Genomic DNA, 19727 nt, shown 5'->3' with positions numbered 1-19727 from the left:
GTTATTATTTTGCCTCTGAACAACATGTACTCTCTTTACCTGTGTAGGTGCCATTTATCAATAAAGAAAATCTATTAAAAAAAAACTTTCTAATACAGTGACTTTTCAAAACCTTCTCTGGAGCCACATCTACTTTCCTGGTGCTGCAGGATCATCAAAAGCATGAGCAAAGTTAACTTTCTTTTATTGTCTTCAGAAAATATGAAGTTGCCTGTTTTAAAGTCTAAATAAGTGTCACAGAGGAAATGGACTGAAAACCCATTTTCCTCTTTGTAAAATGACATGTCACATTTATTTTACAAGAAGTTGCTACTGTTATTTTGAGTCTCCCAAGGATGGAGAGAGCTCCCTCTGGCCAATGCCCAAGAACTGATCATTCTACTCTAGGAATGCAGTCCACAGAGCTGTATCCTGACAGAGCTTCTTTATTGCAAAATACATAGAAATCTCCATCTCATTTTCACCTCTGGAAAACAGAGATTAACACACATCTTAATGCTGCCATTTATCACTCTAATAAATATACACAGAGTTCATAGGCTGGTTAGATATCTGATATGAACACATCCTTATAGTGGTGATAACAACTCATCAAGAATACCACAGAAGAGGCAGAAATGACAAGAACTTTAGAGTTAGCAGCTAGAGAAATCTTTGACAATGTTTTACTTCCTTAAGCCACGTAGTATTACAGAAAATGGCATTGGTTGCCTCGTATCTCTATTATTGTTCCCAAACTCAAAATGACAACTTTTATTTTTGCTAATAATCCCAGATTTATGAGGCTTTTGTTTGGGTTGTGAAGGTAGATTCATTTGTTTATGAAAATGGTAGAATGAGACAGCTGTAATGCTCTACGGTCACAGCTCAGGTTTCTGAGTCAGGAAAGCTGCACCTGCGAATAAAACCATCAGTCAAGTTGGCCTTGAAGGCGGGGAGACTATGCACGTCACGGACGCTCATTCCTTTAATCATCCCAAAACAGTTTTTCTTAAAAGTAACAAAACAAGTTGCAAGATGTACTTTTGTTTAATTAAAAACTTGTTCCATACCACCTTTCTATTATGTTGTCTGTGAACCTACTCATCATGCATTTTCAAAGTGAGCTTATTTGCACACACACAAAAAAAAAACTTGACTAGCAAAAGCAGAAAATGTGAGTTCTTTCACAGTACATGTTATCCTTAAAGAAAGACCCATTAGACAATACTCTGCCAGGGGGAGAGGGGAGAGATGGGGCAGGCTCTGGAAACAAAGAATATGCATCCATGTCACAACATAAATAAAAATCAACTATAACCTGGACTAACATGTTTCTGTCTTTGTAGGAAGTTCATGCATGGTCTCTTCAAGAATATTTTCATATACAAATTTTTACTTAAATAAAAATGTGAACCTAGGAGTTTTCAAAAGTACTAATAGCCACAGGTGAGTTGAAAGCAAAATCACAGAGCTGGACATTTTGATTTCTTAATTCCCCTTTATCTAATCTTTTTTATAACAATCTCTCCTCATAGTCAATCACTGATGAAAAGACTCTTCAGGAATGGATAGAAAGAAGAAAAGGGAAAGTTGAAGAAGAAAGCCTGAAGCCTGGGAGAACTTCAGGAAAGGAAGGTACAAAGGAAGGGAGGAATCGTCAGAAACAAAAGAAGGATGAGTTATTGTATAAGGATAGGAGACCTCTTTCTGGCTCACTCTTTATACCTAAAAATTGAGCAATACATGTGGATAAATGCAAACCAGATTCCAATTACAGCTAGTGCCTGTAGTTTTGGTGCCTGTATTAATCTCTTCAGTATAGTCTCAGCTATCAATATCCACTGAGCAAAGTTAGTCCTACATTGAACAACACCTTCTTGAACAAAAGAAGACTGATAGATTACCCCCTTTACTTCGAATGTGTCTATCTGTGTGAGGTGTGTATGTGTGGTCATGTGTGTGAGTACATGTGTGCATATCTGCACACAGAGGTCAGAAGGCAATATCAGTGTTCTCCTTTAACACCCACCATTTTATCTTTTTGGATGGGTCTCTCACTGAAGCTGGAGCTCACGGATTTATCTAGACTGGCTTCAAGCTTCTGCCTGTCTCTGCCTTCCTAGCATGGAAGTTTAAGTGTGTACTGCTGGACCCAGGTTTTTGTATGAGTGTTAAGGAACCAGACTCAGCTCCTCACATTCGCATAGATAGCAAGCGTTTCACTGACTGCTCCATTTCCCCAGCCCTTTGGTTTTTCTCAATAAGTATATCGGACATACATTTCCTCTTTCACAAATGCATACATGCCTATTAAGTAAACAAGGGTTGATCATTAAAACCTTTATTTAATTCTACAGGGACAGCAGTTGAAACCTAGTTGGAGATGGCCTCGTGGTGAAGGCCGCTTGCTTTGCCATCATGAAGACCAGAATTTGGATCCCAGCACCCACACCACAAGCTGGGAATCCTGCACACACCTATAATCGCAGCTACGATGGGAGTGGAGATGGGAGGGTTGCTTGAGCTCGCTGGACTCCACCCTCTCCATGGAAACATGAGCCCCACATTTATGGAGAGACCTTACCCTAAAAGAGTAAGTGCAGCCTGATGGAAGCAGACACTCAGCATCCTCTTCTGACTTCCATGTGCACACAGACCCACATAACAAGTACACACAAATAAATACACAAATACAAAGATAAAGTAAAACCCTAAAAGTTGAACCTTTATGCAAATATTTAAAGACTTACTATTATCAATCACTTTGGGTCTTTCACATACACAGTTAACATATTGTTTTGCAACCACATCAAAACAGTGAGGTTTTCTTAGAGCTCCTGCAATGAATCCATACGTGTCAACATTTTTGACTGATTGCATGCTGGTAATGGAGCTAACATTTTCCCAAGAATGCCAGAATGCAGTAAAATCACAGTTTTAAACTTTACTCAGTCACACAATGTACTTTGGATCCATCCTCCACAGTATTTCCAGAGAGAAGCAGTAGCACTCTAATTACTTTATAGAGCAATCAGATGTGTTCCCAGGAGCAGTTTCTACTGATTTACAGTTCAGACGATAACTCTAATGCTGCCTATGCTGCCCCTTTACTTTACTCTGTGTTTAATTTCTTGTGGTGTCCATCACAGAGCTCACAACATACTCAGTATCAGTCCTTTTCTATTTTGAGGACATAATAGCCATGCACTCTAAACTTTTGTCTTCATGTAAATAATCACTTCTGCTACCTGGACTGATGGTCTTAATTATTAATTTCTCTGAGAACCTTCTGTTATTACCAATTTTGATGAAAGTGTGACAAATGTTTTTGTAACTAATTTTAATATTTCTATGTTAAACATCTCAGGTCATTGGGAGCCAAGACTTATAAGATTCAAAAATAATCCCTGAACCAAAGATTCTGCTGATCAAAAGTATGCAGCATAGAACTAAAATAATAAAGGACTAAGATAAGGATTGTAAGCTGAATGTGATACTTATTATCCCAGGAGTGAGGAAGCTGAGGCAGGAGGATCATAAGTTATAGTCCTATCTGAGGAAGATTGGGAGATTCTATATCAAAAGACAAATAAATAGATATTAGAAAGGGGATAAAATTATTATATTATTATATCATAATAATAAAGCCAAAAAGTCCATAGTAAGATACAAAAGGGTCTGGGAGATGACTCAGTAGTTAGCAACTTAGCTCAGTTCCCATCACAGCACTCACTGGAAAAGCCAGGCAAGGCCACAAATGCATATAGGCCCAGCATTGTGCACAGAGAGGATGATGAATGGGAACAAAGGGACCACTGAGGCTTGCTGACTACCACCTCAGCTCCAGGCTCAATGAGAGACCATTATTAAGGAACGGACTTCGGCAGTGAGTGATGGAACAGGACACCACATGCCCTCCACATGTGCATGGGTGTGTGTACCTATACACATGCAAATGCAAATTCTTTCCAAAGTTCAAAAATGTAATAATAAAGCCATGTGTGGTGGCTTGAGTGGGAAAGGCCTCTGTATGCTCACGTGTTTGAATGCTTGGTCCAATAGTTAGTGGAATTATTTGGGAAGGATTAGGAGGTGTGGCCTTGTTGGAGGAGTTATGTCACTGGAAGTGGGCTCTGAGGTTTCCATATCCTATTCCAGGTCCAGTCCCATGTTCTCTTTGCCTACAGCTTATGGATCATGTGAGCTCTCAGAGCCATTGCTCCAGAGCCATGCCTGAATCTGCCAATGCTTCTTGCCATGGTGATCATATACTAACTCTTTGGAATTGTAAGTAAACTTTCAATTAAATGCTTTCTTTTGAAAGTTGCCTTGGTCATGGTATTTTCTCACAGCAATGGTAACTAAGACACCATATGGTTTTGGAGATAAATTATAAGAAATAAGCTTAGGGCAAAAGAAATTATAATGGAAATGAGAAAAAATAACTCCCGAGTTAAAAATAAAACAGAATTTTCAGAGAGAGTTATTCTCACCCAGGGCAATTTTTAAAGAAAGAAATCAATACCCTAATAAAGCAGGTGGAAAACTATTGTTTCTGTTTTGTTACAAATGGTCAAACTTCAGGTCATGGGATTTATACTAATTTCCTTAAGTCATTGTTTCCAGAACTAATCCATAGAACCAAACCTTCTCACTCATAATATGGGCTCATTTTGGTCAATATCATTTTCACTTATAGAAAAGAAGCTAATATCCATAGGAATATATGTAAAATATTTATGAACATTTAAAATTCTTGGTATACAATGTTAACTATAAAATACAAGCAATGAGAGATTCCTTCAAGTGTTTCTATACACTTAATTTCAACTTGACAACTAGAAGAGACTAAACGTATCTAATACCTACATGTCCTGTTTCTTAATTGGGAGAGAAAAAAATACCATTGAGATTAAAACAAAAAGTAACCATCGTGGTTTATTCTTTCAAAGTGTTTTATCTCCTACCTGAGTTTGCATGAACTGAATTCCCATTGAGACATTTCTTTTGAGTTAAGTAAGAATAAAGTAAGGTAAGGAACACATCCAGATTTACAGGCCAGTGAAAGCATCCCAGACTAGAGTGGATTTCTTCAAGATTCTTCTGCATTGTCTGGACTCATCATCCGGCTGACTTTGTTCCAGATGTACTCTGGGTGCCTCAACATTTGGCATTTCCATCTAGAATGTCTCTCTTTCTCCTTTATGATAAATCTAATTTGACATCTGCCTCAGTATTATCAGAAACAGGTTGAATTACAAATTCATATCTCTATTATTTATTCTTGCTTAAAATTTCCAATTGGATTATAAGCAACCACTTCTATCTGGCACTCGTTACCAATTTCTTCTTCATACTTCAGTGACTCATGTTTCATCACCTGTGAATTTTATCAGGTCCATTCGATATGAATATTGGAATTTTATATTGTATTTACTCTCATTGTTTATTTTGTGCTGTATATAAGATTTAAAAGCTCATGGGATTTTTATATAGCATTCTAAATCCTGAAAGCAGCACCAATCTTTTGATGAAAGTACACATAAAATAATAATGTGTACAGACTGGAGCGAGAGTGTCTGCTGCCATCAGGTCCCTCTTGTGCCATTTACTAGCTGTGTTCCTTGCACAGAAGTTTTCTCATGTGGGAAATGAAGGTAAAATACTAATGCCTTGAGTGGTGGGCTTCTATGAACAGTGAGTCAATACTGGTAAGGTGCTGAGAAGGTGTAAATCCTGTGTAACTGCTCATCACGGAAAATAAGCTCTCACCCAGGGGCAGATAACCATCATCAACACATCCTAATTTATCTCAATCGGTTTTGTGGGCTATGGCAGAGTTTCAATGGAAAAATAATGGAAAGAATTCTAAGAATATAAAAATAGCTTCTATGACAAAGTACATTAAATTACTCCCAGGACCATCAAGTTGGCAAGTAGCCCTTAAAGATGCCTCACAGACTTATGTTCTTTTTCCTTGTAAACAGGATAGCACTAAAGGGATCTTCAATGCCTACTTGGAATGAATAAACAATACTGTGTATCTTACACAGATTATCATATTCATCATACACATATTATTATATTCATGAATATATGAATTGCTTAAACTCATTTCCTAGAACTTTTTTTTTTTTTGGTTTTTTTGAGACAAGGTTTCTCTGTGTAGTTTTGGTGGCTGTCCTGGGTCTCGCTCTGTAGACCAGGTTGGCCTCAAACTCACAGAGATCCACCTGGCTCTGCCTCCCGAGTGCTGGGATTAAAGGTGTGTGCCACCATGGCCCGGCCTTTTCCTAGAACTTTTAAAAACACACTTTGAATGTTTTATCTTGTAATACTGTATTTTAGTTTATCTATGGATGAAATTCCCCAAATTAAGAACTTTATGTAACATTTAATTTTACAGAGCTACAATTTTTATCCCAACATCTAACTATTCAGAAGGAAGACAGATTATATATTTGTGGCAATAGCACATGATCAGGAATGTATTGTTCTTTGTTTGTGTTGCATGTCGGCCACAGAATGAGCACGAACAGACTGGAGCAAATTAAGGAATATATGTAAATGGTTAACAAATGTTGGGGTTTTAGTAGAATGTAGGATGTAATTTAACTTCTTAGGAAAGAAGTCATAGAATTTAGTCGCTATATAATTCTAATGATCTGTATAGGATTTAGGAAGTGAAAATGCAAGTGAATTTCCTAATATGAAGTGAACATGATTTTGTTGATTTACAAGCATAGTAGATACCTTGTTCCTTTAACTTTCTTCAGAATTCTTGTTCCTGCTACCTACCGGTCTTAGTTAGGGTTTCTATTGCTGCGATGAAACACCATGACCAAAAGGCAAGTTGGGGAGGAAAGGGTTTATTTGGCTCACACTTCAGCATTGCTGCTCATCATTGAATACAGCTAAATCTCATGGAGGCATTCCTCAACTGAGGCTCCTTCCTCTGATGATTCCAGCTTGTGTCAAGTCGACACACAAAAACCCCAGCCCATACACTACCTTACTTTGAATGTTTGAGTACTGCAACCAATTTCTAGATAAAATATATATGTATATTTTTCTACATAGCCACCATGTTAAATTATAAATTAAGACAGCTGTCTAGCTTAAAAACTTCCAATGACTTATAAAATAAAGAAAAAAAAAAACATTGAGAATAAGGCTTTGACAGAGGCCAACAGCTCCCCGCCCCCGCCCCAGCAATTACATCACTTTACAATACAATGTGTCGGGTTAACTTTAAAAAATGAGTTTTAAGGCGTCCATGGATTATGAAACAATAGAATTTTAGAGTATTCTTGGTATCTCATTTCCTCTAAAATGACACTGCTTGCTGTAATTATCTCACGTTGAGAAAGTGGAAAGAACATTTTTAGCAGAGAGAGTTATTCAGCTTGATGCATGAGATGTTCCTTCAGCCTCTGGCAAGTCAGCTATAACAAATAAGATCCTCTCCACACAGAAGGTCATATTGAGTTGAACATAGGCTCAGAGTTTTGCTTGTGCACTTCAAAGCCAAGTACATCCAATATTCAGAAAAAAAAAATTACATAGTCCTACCTGTTGTCACTATGAACCTTACCTTGTCACAGCTATAAGACCTAAATTGGTCTTCTGGTCCTCACACTGTTGGATTTCAATGTCATACCTCCCAAAGATTTAGCAAGTGACAGCTATATTCTTGATGATAAAGTACCAATTTCTTTAAAAAAAAAAAAAAGAACAAAACCTCTGTTTCCTATGACTGAGGCCTGAAAGGAAAACGTCAACACTTGAATAAGAATTTTCCAGTGTCTGCTTGTTGTATGGATTCTATTCACTTGCTTATTCATAGCCACAAACCATCTTGGGGCATATTCTCTATAATCATGTAATAGGAACTACGAAACAAAACCTTTTGGTTATTGACCTCATTTTTAAATGTCTGAAAATTCCCCCAACTGTAACCTTAGCTGAACATGGAAGCTATGAATCGCTATGAGTAGATAGATGCTCTGTTAGAGGAAAATGGCTGTTAGCAGAGCTTGGGAAAGATGGAGGAGTGAGGTGAAGGAAGAGTGGTTAGTGGGTACCGAAGTGTATTTGGGTCGGGGAATACCTGCTAGTGATCTAAAATACAGGAAAATAACTATAATTAAGTGCAATTAATTTCATTTCAAATATCTTCAGAGATCTTACTCAGCAATGAGGCCTTTACATAAAGAATGGATTTTGCAGGTCCAGGTAGATCTTTACTCATCATATCTCTGTACCGAAATTCCACTTAACATCAGAAATGCATGCCTGTATTCCGTGTTAATCAAAAATAAAAGCACCTGGCTAGAAATGGTTATTAAATATATTTCTCTGTCAAAATGAAAGCATTTATGTTTATCTCTTTAAAATTATAAATAAAGCTCACCTGTCTCTAAGCCCAAACAGGTAAATTATTCCTCAGGAGAAACACACATATATTTAAGAAATAAAATGTACCAAATTAGTCTTTCATCAAGTATCAATTTAAATTTGTACCTGTTTTTTTTTTTTTGTTCAAAACTATAACTACTGTCCTGAACTCACTTGTTTAACAGGTGAGTTAACAAACAGTGTATAAGAACTCGTACTTTAACAGGTGTCCCAGATAAAACCATGCCTTGGTAAAGTTAACATGGGTGGGTTTGTGGACTAGCAGCCTGTGCGTAATTGTGGATCTAGTGGATTTATGAATAATCTTGTCCAAGATGAGTTGGAGCCACCCAAACATTCAAGAAACTTTTGTGAACGAACAAGTGTTAAAAACTGTGAATGAAAATAAAAACACTTCTATTTCAAACTTTCATCCTTTTGTTCCTACAACTCAGTCTTCAGTGTGCCCTGAAACTTTAAAATTTATTTGAGATATGCTCCAATTGTCATGAAAATATGAAATGCTTCCAAAACAACTTCTGATGGATTTCACCATGACAGTGTATAAGACATAACACAAGCGACTACATTGTTAAATTACACGATGCTACTAAAATGAAGTGGGTATAATGGCTTGCTATTTTCTAAAATCCACAAGTACACCAATAAATCAAAGTTTTTGTTTTTCCAATTATTTGTAATTAGAGAGACAAATGAATACATGTCAACAGCACGGTATTATCTCATTGCCTAATGTGGCATATTAGCCGCCACACATAGCTTGCTATTGTTGCCAAAAATTCCACTAGTGCTGCCGATGACATTTCCCATTAAAACATCTAGCCGAGCATAAATTAGATTAGAGTACTGCACTCCTTGCACAGTTTGCTATGATTAACAGCGAATCCGCACTAATTGCAAATGATTTAGAACATATTAAGTGGTTTCTTTTAGCGACCCCCAGAACCTCATTTGTTTGAACTATTTCTAGTGCCTCATCTCCCACTTTTGAGAGGATGTGGCAGACAAGTAATTTATTCTCAAATCACACTAGTTATAAAAATATAATAAACATTGTACAATAAACTATAACAACAGAGCACAAGAAAATAGATAATGTGACTTCCATCACAGGGCCATTCTGAACATGACCTGCCATTTTATTCAAAATTGTAAACTAGTAGCATTAACTAGTGTTAAAATCTGGGCTGCTGAGAGAACTCAGTGGGTAAAGACACTTTCTTGGAGCCTAACCCCCAGAGCCTGACCCCCTGGATCCACACTCTGGAAACAAGGAACTAACTCACCAACTGTTAGGTGTCTTCTGACCTCCACATGCCCACTGTGGCAGGCATGCCCACACAACACATTCAATAAAAATTCAAATATTGTCCAGAGATCTAAAAAGCAATCTCCACTGAGACTGGGCTCCACAACTCAACGTTTTGATTGGTTTGGGTCTTCTATAATGGTCTCCATCTGTTGCAAAGAGAAGTTTCTTTGATGTAGAATGAGGTCTACACTTACATATGGGAATAAGTACAAATGTTTAGAATGTAGTTAGAGATTATGTGAGTTTAGTAAAGTAGCGGTTGTTGGTTCTCCTCCAAGATCCCTAATTTCACTAGTCCTGGGTTGCTGGCTAGGTTTCCAGTCAGGCATGATTTCCTTCTTGGACCAAGCTGGTCACTGTGGTTCATAGTTGTCATAGCTAAACAGGTCTGCTGTTTGCTTGCCTCCTTTGGAAGCTTGTGTGGCACCTTCTGGCACCATGAAAGCTAGTCAGGTCAGCTCCTGCTCAGGGATTTCTAGGCTCCCAACCTATGGCTCAGGGATCATTGCAGAAGAGGGGAAGAAGGATTTTAAGAACCCGAGGAACAGGGAATTTGCTGTGAGACTGTGTCTCCTAGGAATGTCAGAAGCTATACCCGTAAAGTCTCACCAACATGACTGTCTAAATATGAGCTGAACAAAGATAACAACAGATATGTTAATGTGGTTGAAAAAGATCCCAGAAGGCCTCACTCCTACACACACACACAAAAAAAAAAAAAAAAAAAGAAAAAAAAATCTACAGGCAACTAAGGAATTCTGCCCATGGGAGAAATAAACTTTTCTAGGGAAGAGCACACTAATTGGTTATCCAAAACCAAGTGGTCAACCCTGAAAACATATGCAAACAATTTACATTACACAGCCTGAGCAGGTTGTACTTATGTATTTAGGAATACACCACCCACACACACACACCCATACACACACACGCCAGTTAATGAAATAAGAGACAATGAATTTGAAAAGCACAGGAAGGGTATATGGGAAGGTTTGAAGATAATTATATTATCTCAAAAAATGAAAGAAATAATTTTTAAAAAGCAGCCTCAAGTGTTGCTGCTGTCAGGATAGTGTGATGGAGGACAATTTTCTCTTCAGGCATTGCCTAATGAGATGCTATCTGGAACTTGGAAATTGGTGCGTAGAGAAGAAATGATTAAGGAAGAAAGGAGAGCGCAGCCATGGCTACCTTGAGCTAAGGAATGCCTAGCATGCTGACGAGAGAAAGAGACTCATGGGAAAAGCAGTGAGGAGCCTCATGTGACAAGCTCAGTCCACTCATACAGAAACGTTTGCAGGTGGCAAGAAGGTGACAGACAAGGCAGGCTGACTGTCAGAGTCAGCTGAACAGGGTACGAGCAGTCTGCCCCTGTTGACAGAGAGGTCCTCATTCACCCAACTACTCCTCTACTAGTATAACTATCTTCCTGTCCTTTTATGTAAAAATTCTTAGGTTTTAAATTTTTACTCCTTACATGTGTCAAATTTTGTTTTTAAGCTTTCTCGTTATTAGGAGGTCTTTTTCCTTCTTTTATCTTTTTTCTTGCCCTTTTCCCACCCACAGCATTCTTTCCCATCCCTCTTTGCCTTGTTTCTTTCATTTTCTTGTTTCTTCTCTGTTCTTCCCCTTCCCTGCCTCCTTGTGCCTTATTCATTTACTGTCCCCACATTTGTCCTAAGTAATTGTAACTTCACGGTCTATCCATTTTCAGCATTATTTCCATTGGTGATATGGTAGTGGATGTTAAGGAGGTGTATTTCTAGATCCTGTGGGTTTGATGTCATTACAGTCACAGCAGTTCATTTTCCCCTCTCCGAATCATATTAGAAATGGAATCCTCAAGGGTGTCATGTAAAAATGTCCCCAAATAAAACCAAAAGAGTTATCCAACAGATGTGCAAATCAAAACACAGAAATACAAGCTACATGAAAACAGAAGACCATATGACTCCACCAAAACACCATAGGGCTTCGACTGTTGAATTTAAACAGATAAAATTCCACATGAAATTTCAAAGGTGCAAGAGTAACAGTAATCACTGGCCTCAAGGGAAATTAAAACAAGAAAGGAAATTCAACTTAGGTCATAGGGGGGAAAAGTCAACAACGGGGAGAAAGCCCACAAAATGGATGGTAAAGGAAGTAATGCAAATCTAAAAATTAGCAACATGGATCTGAGGGGATAAAAGCATATAGGGATGTTAGAACTAAAAATGTCAGGGAACCAAATAAAATATCACCAATAGACTTGACCAATCATAAGAAAGACATCAAGGATGAAGTTGAGAACGCAGAAGAAACACTGCACTTAAACATCAGGAAAGGAAAGCAAGAAACAAGCATGACCACATGTCCCAGAGGACCTGGATTCAGTTTCCAGAGCCCACATGGCAGCTCACAACTGTCTATAATTTCAGAAGGAGATCCAATGCCCGCATCTTGCCTCAAAAGGAAGGAAGCATGTATGTGGTGCACATACATACATAAAGGCAAAACATTCATATACATAAAACAAAATTAAAAAAACAAATATATTTTTTAAATTCTAGTAAAGTTTTCTGCGGAATTAAAGTGGTTTTAAAACAAAAAGTACAATTAGCAAAAATGAAAAAGAAAGAAAACAAGAAAAAGACATTTTTAAAGACTTGGAATAAGGTCTAAGTCTTGCCCCCAAACAGCTGCCAAGCTTTGTTACAAAACTGACTCTAATAATTAGTCAGCGTTTAGCTCAGAGCAGGAATAATAGAACAGAACAGAGACCAGAAAAGGCCTGACGCTGTGCCGTGGCCTACATATGGTTCAGGTATGTCCCCCAAAGTTTATGCACTGGAATCTTGGTCCTTAGAGTGGGGTATGAACTGTGGTGGAACCTTTAAGAACAGTCTAATGGAGGTGAGTGGACTCCTGGAAGTCTCGTTCATGGAAAGGACTAATATAGCTTTCACCAGACCTCAATCAGTTCCCCGTTATTAGAAGAAGAGCATGGATTGCCCCTGAATCTCTGTGGTTTCCTGTCACTGGTCATATGATGGCTTGTTTTCACCATGTTCCCACCATGATGCCGTTGGCCATGATGTGACGAAGCCAAGGGAGCCTTTGCAAGAAGTGACATAAATTCAGCCACTGGATCTTGGACTTGCAGCCTCCAGAAGTGAGAATTAAATGAACTTCTTTAGTAAGTAACCAGCCTCAGCTATTTTGCTGTAGCAACAGAAGATGGACAAAGCACCACAGATGTCATTGCATGTACAGTAGAGCTAACACTGAAGAGCTACACAGAAATGAGGATTCCTTAATAAGTGGTTCTGGGATAAGTGACTATTCACATGTGAAAACAATAAAATGGATCACTAATTTGCATTATTTTCATATTTAATTAAAGACTTAAATGGAAGAGACACATTTTTTAAAGCTTTTGGAGGAAAAAAGGAAAAGGGGTATCTGTGACATCAAGTTAAGGGCTTCTTAAATAAGAGTCACAAAGTCTTAACCCCATAGAGAAATTCTAAGTAACGTTTATCTGATTTAAGTTAAAGACTGCATTTCTGTATAGTAACAATCAACTCAGGATATCATATATACAGGGCAAGCATCCTACCAGCCACATCCACAGCCTCCAATGTTTTCTTTTCCTCATCCTTAATACACATTACTTCCAAAGTCCTCTTGCCAGTGCTTCTAAACTACACCCATAGCTATAACCTCAACATTCAGGAAGCTGAGGCAGGAGGATCAGGAACTCAAGATGACCAGCCTGAATTACACAGTAAATCTGAGGCCAGTCTGAACTATACACAGTTGGACTCTTTCTTTTAAAAATTAACAGAAATTAATTTTATTAAAGATGAAAGCAAATTTGCATACAAAAAAAAGAAAAGAAAAACCCAGAACTAGATGAAATCCTTGTTAAATTCCAAGACTTTAAGGAAGAATTAACATCAGTTCTCTCAAACTGTTCTACAAAATAGAAGGGGGGCACTACTGAATGGGTGGACTATTGAATAATAAAGCATTCTGTAGTGAGTCTTTTTCTGTGCCACCAGCCAGCTCCCAAATAATGAGATGGAGACTTATTAATTATGAAAACTCGGCCTTAGCTTAGGCTTGTTCCTAACTAGTTCTTATAACTTAAATTAACCCATATCTTTTAATCTATGTTCTTTTACATGACTCAGTACCTTTACTCTGTACAGCCCATCCTGCTTCCTCTCCATGTCTCCTGGCATATCCTGCATGTCTAGATTCCTCTTCTTCTTCCTTTCTCTCCCTGGAAATTCCACCTATACCTCCTGCCTACCTATTGGTCATTCAGCTTTTAATTACACCAATCACAGCAATACACCTTCACACCACATACAAATATCCCACAACAGCATTCTTATTCATTCTTATTAAGCACTCAGGGCAAAATCAAGGACAAAAAGTTACAAACATGTTGATTTGACTCAACAATTTTTCAAATTTATGGTAGTGCCAGGCAGCATACATTGAGAGTCAAGGAGCAGCTATGTTTAAACCAAAAACAAAGAAGTACTTCATTGGTTATGTAGTGTGGGAAGGACTGTGCGTCAAAAGAAAGCCAAGGAAAGGTCTCCTGTACCCTGAGGTACCAGACATAAGCTAGGCAGAACCCAACTTTCAAAAGGAGTTTTGTTTCTGAAATGAAAAACTGGACAGAAACCTCAAGTTTAAGTGTCAACAATAAAAAGAATTACAAAGTCTAAATTTCAAGAGGAGGTACGTGTGTGTGTGTGTGTGTGTGTGTGTGTGTGTGTGTGTGTGTAATAGTTCAAGTTAGAATCCAACTTTCCATGATTAAGAATGAGAAAGCATAAACAGATTTATAGTTGGAAAAGGAATGTGCTGTTTGAGAACTCTTGATTCTGCACTTATTTTTACTGCACTTGATGAATTGCTGATTACAAAGAAATCGCCCTAGTATGTCATGATTAAATCCCCATGAGGTCATTTTCATACTTATTACTGGCTCTGAGTATGCTGTTACACCAAGCTAATTAACTACAAACCTTCCAAAAGATCTATTATAGAACAAAACTGCCCAGAGCCACTCACTGCTGTGTTGTGTGAAGATGGGGCCAGATACCACCATTAGGAGAGCTGTCAACATATACAGCTAATCGCTCAAGTTAACAGAGGCATGGCCTTGTTCTGAATGGAGGCTGACAGCATAACTGTGTGCTATGGTGCAAGCAATAGATGGAGGTCAAAGCCAGACCCACAGAGAGAGCAAGAACAGGAATACTCGTTTGACCAGAGGATATTAGAGCTAGTGATAGGAAATGAAAAAGAAAAAAAAAAATCTGGGGCTAGGATTTAGTCATTTAGGATGGCTTAGCAATAGCTCTAGTATAGCTAGAGTTTTTCTGGTCCTGCCTGGCCCACAGTCAGGACAAATCTCTCTAACCCGCCAGTCCCACAGCAGCTCAGACCCAACCAAGTAAACACAGAGACTTATATTGCTTACAGACTGTATGGCCATGGCAGGCTTCTTGCTAACTGTTCTTATATCTTAAATTAATCCATTTCTATAAATCTATACCTTGCCACTTGGCTCGTGGCTTACCGGTGTCTTCACATGCTGCTTGTCATGGTGGCGGCTGGCAGTGACTCCCTTTCCCTTCCTGTTCCCTTAATTCTCCTCTCTGTTAGTCCCGCCTATACTTTCTGCCTGGCCACTGGCCAATCAGTGTTCTATTTATTGACCAATCAGAGCAACAGATTTGACATACAGACCATCCCACAGCACTCTAGGATAGCTATGGATAGGGTGATCTGTCTGTTACCTTAAAAGGACACGAGACTGCCAGCTCTCAGAACCTTCCATGTGCATCTTCCGCAGGGTTCATCTGTATAGCAAATAGCTAGAATCCCCTGAATAGCTGAGTGTTCTCAACATCTAGTATCTTCTTTGGCCATCCAGAACCCAAACATCCCCAAGGACGATGGCTAGGCTTTGAAATGCTCACCAGGGCATTGAACAGTCTCTTCCCAGATGTTCTCACACCCAACATGTCCTTACTTGCTATCACATTCAAGTTTTGGTACTTTCACAGACTGACAATATTTTCTCTGATTGGTGAGAAGTCTGATCATTAGCAGATCTCTTTTGTTTCCTATATGTATATTGCAGGTGTGAGTAGGGGTTCTATGGGGTGCGTGCAGAGGTCAGAGGACACCTGCAGCAGTTGATTCTCTTCTTCCACCATGTGAGTCAGGCCGTCAGGTTTGACAGTGAGCACCTTTACTCACTGAGCCATCTCTCCAGTCCCATCAGCTCTCTTTTCTATGGAGTTCCTGCGAATGTTGACTAGAGTCCTTGAAGTTAATGGTTACTGACAAACCACCCAATTTTCCATTCACTGAGTAGTTCTAAACTTGAGTCCTCTCAAGTCTTCTCCTTTTGTCCATGAACTTAAGTGTCCCACTGTATGTTTCAGAGATAAATGGGACTTAGTCTGTCATTTAGGAGAGAGAATAGGCATGATGGTTGAGCGTAAACTCCGGGTTTTCACTGCCTGGATTCAAATGCCACACATCATTTATTCTGAGTATAACTTTGGACAGCTTTCTTAGATTATCTTCAACTCTATCCCTACTCTATCATTGGAAACCTTTCAAAGTTTATCGCTCCAAAGCATATTAAGTTCAGCACACTCAGGGCACATGAGCCAGGATATTCCTCTTCCATAAAAGGTTATGCTTTCTAGCCAGGTGGTGGTGGTACACACCTTTCATCCCAGCACTTGGAAAGCAGAAGCAGGTGGATCTCCGTGAGTTCAAGGCCAGCCTGATCTACAGAATGAGTTCTAGGACAGTGAAAGCTAGACAGAAAGACTCTTGTCTTAAAGCCCCCCCCCCCAAAAAAAAAACAAAAACTGGTTCTGCTTTCTAGACGTATAAAGCCATTCGGACACACCTAATCTGAGGTCCTGATCCTGTCCCCTTCCTTGCTCCCATGACTCCTACTGCATGACCCTCTCAGGTGACATTTATTCTATTCTATCATGGCCTAATGTGGGGAACAAGTATGACTCTTAGTATTAACTGCCAACTTGACAGAATCTAGAATCACGTGGGTGAGGAGCATTTAGGCATGTCTATGAGGAATTATACTGATTGCTTAATTTGTGCAGCAAAGAAGCCATCTTAATTGTGGGTAGAACCATTCCCTGAGCAGGGACTTCTAGACTGTAATAGTGAAGAAAGTGAGCTGAGTGGTAGCATGCATGCATGCATGGCTCTGTTCCCCTGACTGTGAGCATGTTGTAATCAGCTACTTCAAGCTCCTACTGCCTTAATTTCCCTACCATGCTGGACCGTGCCCTGAACTATGAGTTAAAATAATAGCTCTCTCCTCTAAGATACTTTAGTCAGAGTATTTTTATCATAGAAACAAGAAACAGAGGTAAGCCAACTACCAACTAGCGATGACATCTATTTATCATGATAGTGAGATACCCCTCCAGTTTCTCAGCAATGGTGAAAGGGGTGGGGGAGAGATGTTGTACAACACGTGTTTAACCGAAGGAAACAGGACAACCCACATTTCCCATTCCTTCAGGCTGGCACTTTGTCTACGCTTTATCCATAGCTCTTGATGAGCAGACTGTGAAATGCTGTTATCTTTCCAAATAGAGATGAGCATTTGTATGACGAACAAAACAAGGGACCAGAGAAGAAAGCAAGCTTGAAAACTAATTTCTTTCTGAAGTATAAACATCAGAAATTGATTGTGTTTCAGATCTTCAACTGCTGTTCTGTTGCTTCATGTAGGAAACAATGCATGAGAGAACTACCCACCTTTGGGTGTTCCAAAGACAAAATTTTCAATTCTGAGGGTCAGACAGGAATAGTTTGCCAACCAGCAAGTATGTTCAGTAAATAGCAGTATTTTTATTCTTATATTTTTTATTCTGTGATGTTATTCTACTTCAAGTTTCCATCTTCTCCATTACAGAATGTAGCAATACTCCCTAGTTATCTTGAGAGTTCACCCTTCATGACAACATATTATGAGCTGGAGCAAGTCCCCTCAAGATTCATCCTGAAATTCTAATCTTCTGTACCTCAGAATATGGCTGCATTTGCAGGCAGGGTCTATAAAGGGAGAATTAAGTTAAAAGGAGACTATAAGGATAATGAGCTAAAGTGTCTGTTCCATGTTCTTATAATGAGAAGAATCAGAGTCCATGGATGAACCTGCAGACAGGGAAGACCTCTGCAAACTAGGACAGGAGCCTTAGAGAAAAACATTCAGGCTCCAGTACCATGAGAAAACACATTTCCATTGTTTAAGCCCCCATCCATGGAATGATGTCACGGCAACCCAAGAAACAAATGCAGCCCCCTTTCCTGGAAGCTGTCAATTCTCCCTCCAGATTCAATTGGCCAGCCAAGCTCTATTTCAGTCCATATTGAATTGTTGAACCCTAATGGGTTGCCCAGCTAGAGCTTCCAAATTTTAGTAATCTCATAGTAAGATGTAAATTTCTGTATCTGGTAAACCAAGCAATCCTTTGGAGCTCCTCCTGTGCCTCGTGATCTTAAAGAAGCAGGTGAAAACCCTGCTTGGCCAAACTTTCTGAATAGCTGCAATCTACAACAGGCACAGTAACCTAAGCAGACTGATGAAGAGTCTGTTAGTGTTCTCACTTCCGTTTTTAATCTCCTTCATGCTTCCAAGCGGACATATGAGAATTCTTCAGTGAAGCGGAGGTGCTAGCTTGTCCAATGCAACCAGTAGTATTTGTTCATTTCCGTGGACTGCCGTGGCTGAGTGCCACAGATTGAGCAGTTTTAGACAACAGAAGCTTGCTCTCTCACATCTGATGTCAATTGACCCAAACTCTCTGGGGGAAGCAGGGGAGAAGTCCATGCTTACCAAAATCTTCTCCATTGGTCTCTGTGTTGGTTTGAATAAGAATGGCCCCCCATAAACTCTGAGATTTGAATACTTGGTCATTAAGGAGTGGCACTACTTGACAGGGATTAGGAGGTGTGACCTTGTTGGAGTAGGTGTGGCCTTGCTGGAGGAAGTGTGTCACTGGGGTGGGCTTTGGGGTTTCAAATGCTCAAGCCAGGCCTACACTCCCCCTCCGCCACTGTACCCCCCCCCTCGCTGTTGCTGCCTGACAATCAAGATGTAAAACTCTCAGCTACTTCTCCAACACCATGTCTGCTGTGTGCTGCCATGCTTCCCACCATGACGACAATAGACTAAACCTCTGAAAACAGTAAGCCAGCCCCAATGAACTATTTTCCTTTATAAGAGTTGCTGTGAAATCCAACATCCCTTCATGATAAAGGTCTTGGAGCGATCAGGAATACAGGGAACATACCTAAACATAATAAAGGCAATTTACAGCAAGCCAACAGCCAACATCAAATTAAATGGAGAGAAACTCAAAGCAATTCCACTAAAATCAGGAACGAGGCAAGGCTGTCCGCTCTCCCCATACTTATTCAATATAGTACTTGAAGTTCTAGCCAGAGCAATAAGACAACATAAGGAGACCCTATTTGCAGATGACATGATAGTATACTTGAGCAACCCCAAAGATTCCACCAAGGAACTGATACAACTTATAAACACCTTCAGCAACATAGCAGGATACAAGATCAACTCAAACAAATCAGTAGCCCTCCTATATACAATGGACAAAAAAGCAGAGAAGGAAATCAGAGATACATCACCCTTTACTATAGCCACAAATGACATAAAATACCTTGGGGTAACACTAACCAAGCAAGTGAAGTACCTATATGACAAGAACTTTAAGTCCCTGAAAAAAGAAATTGAAGAAGATGTCAGAAAATGGAAAGATCTCCCATGCTCATGGATAGGCAGAACTAACATAGTAAAAATGGCAATCTTACCAAAAGCAATCTACAGATTCAATGCAATCCCCATCAAAATACCAACACAATTCCTCACAGACCTGGAAAGAATAATACTCAACTTCATATGGAAAAACAAAAAACCCAGGATAGC

Source organism: Peromyscus eremicus, chromosome 19, assembly GCF_949786415.1.
Source record: "Peromyscus eremicus chromosome 19, PerEre_H2_v1, whole genome shotgun sequence".
Taxonomy (NCBI): Eukaryota; Metazoa; Chordata; class Mammalia; order Rodentia; family Cricetidae; genus Peromyscus; species Peromyscus eremicus.
This window is presented reverse-complemented; position numbering follows the sequence as displayed.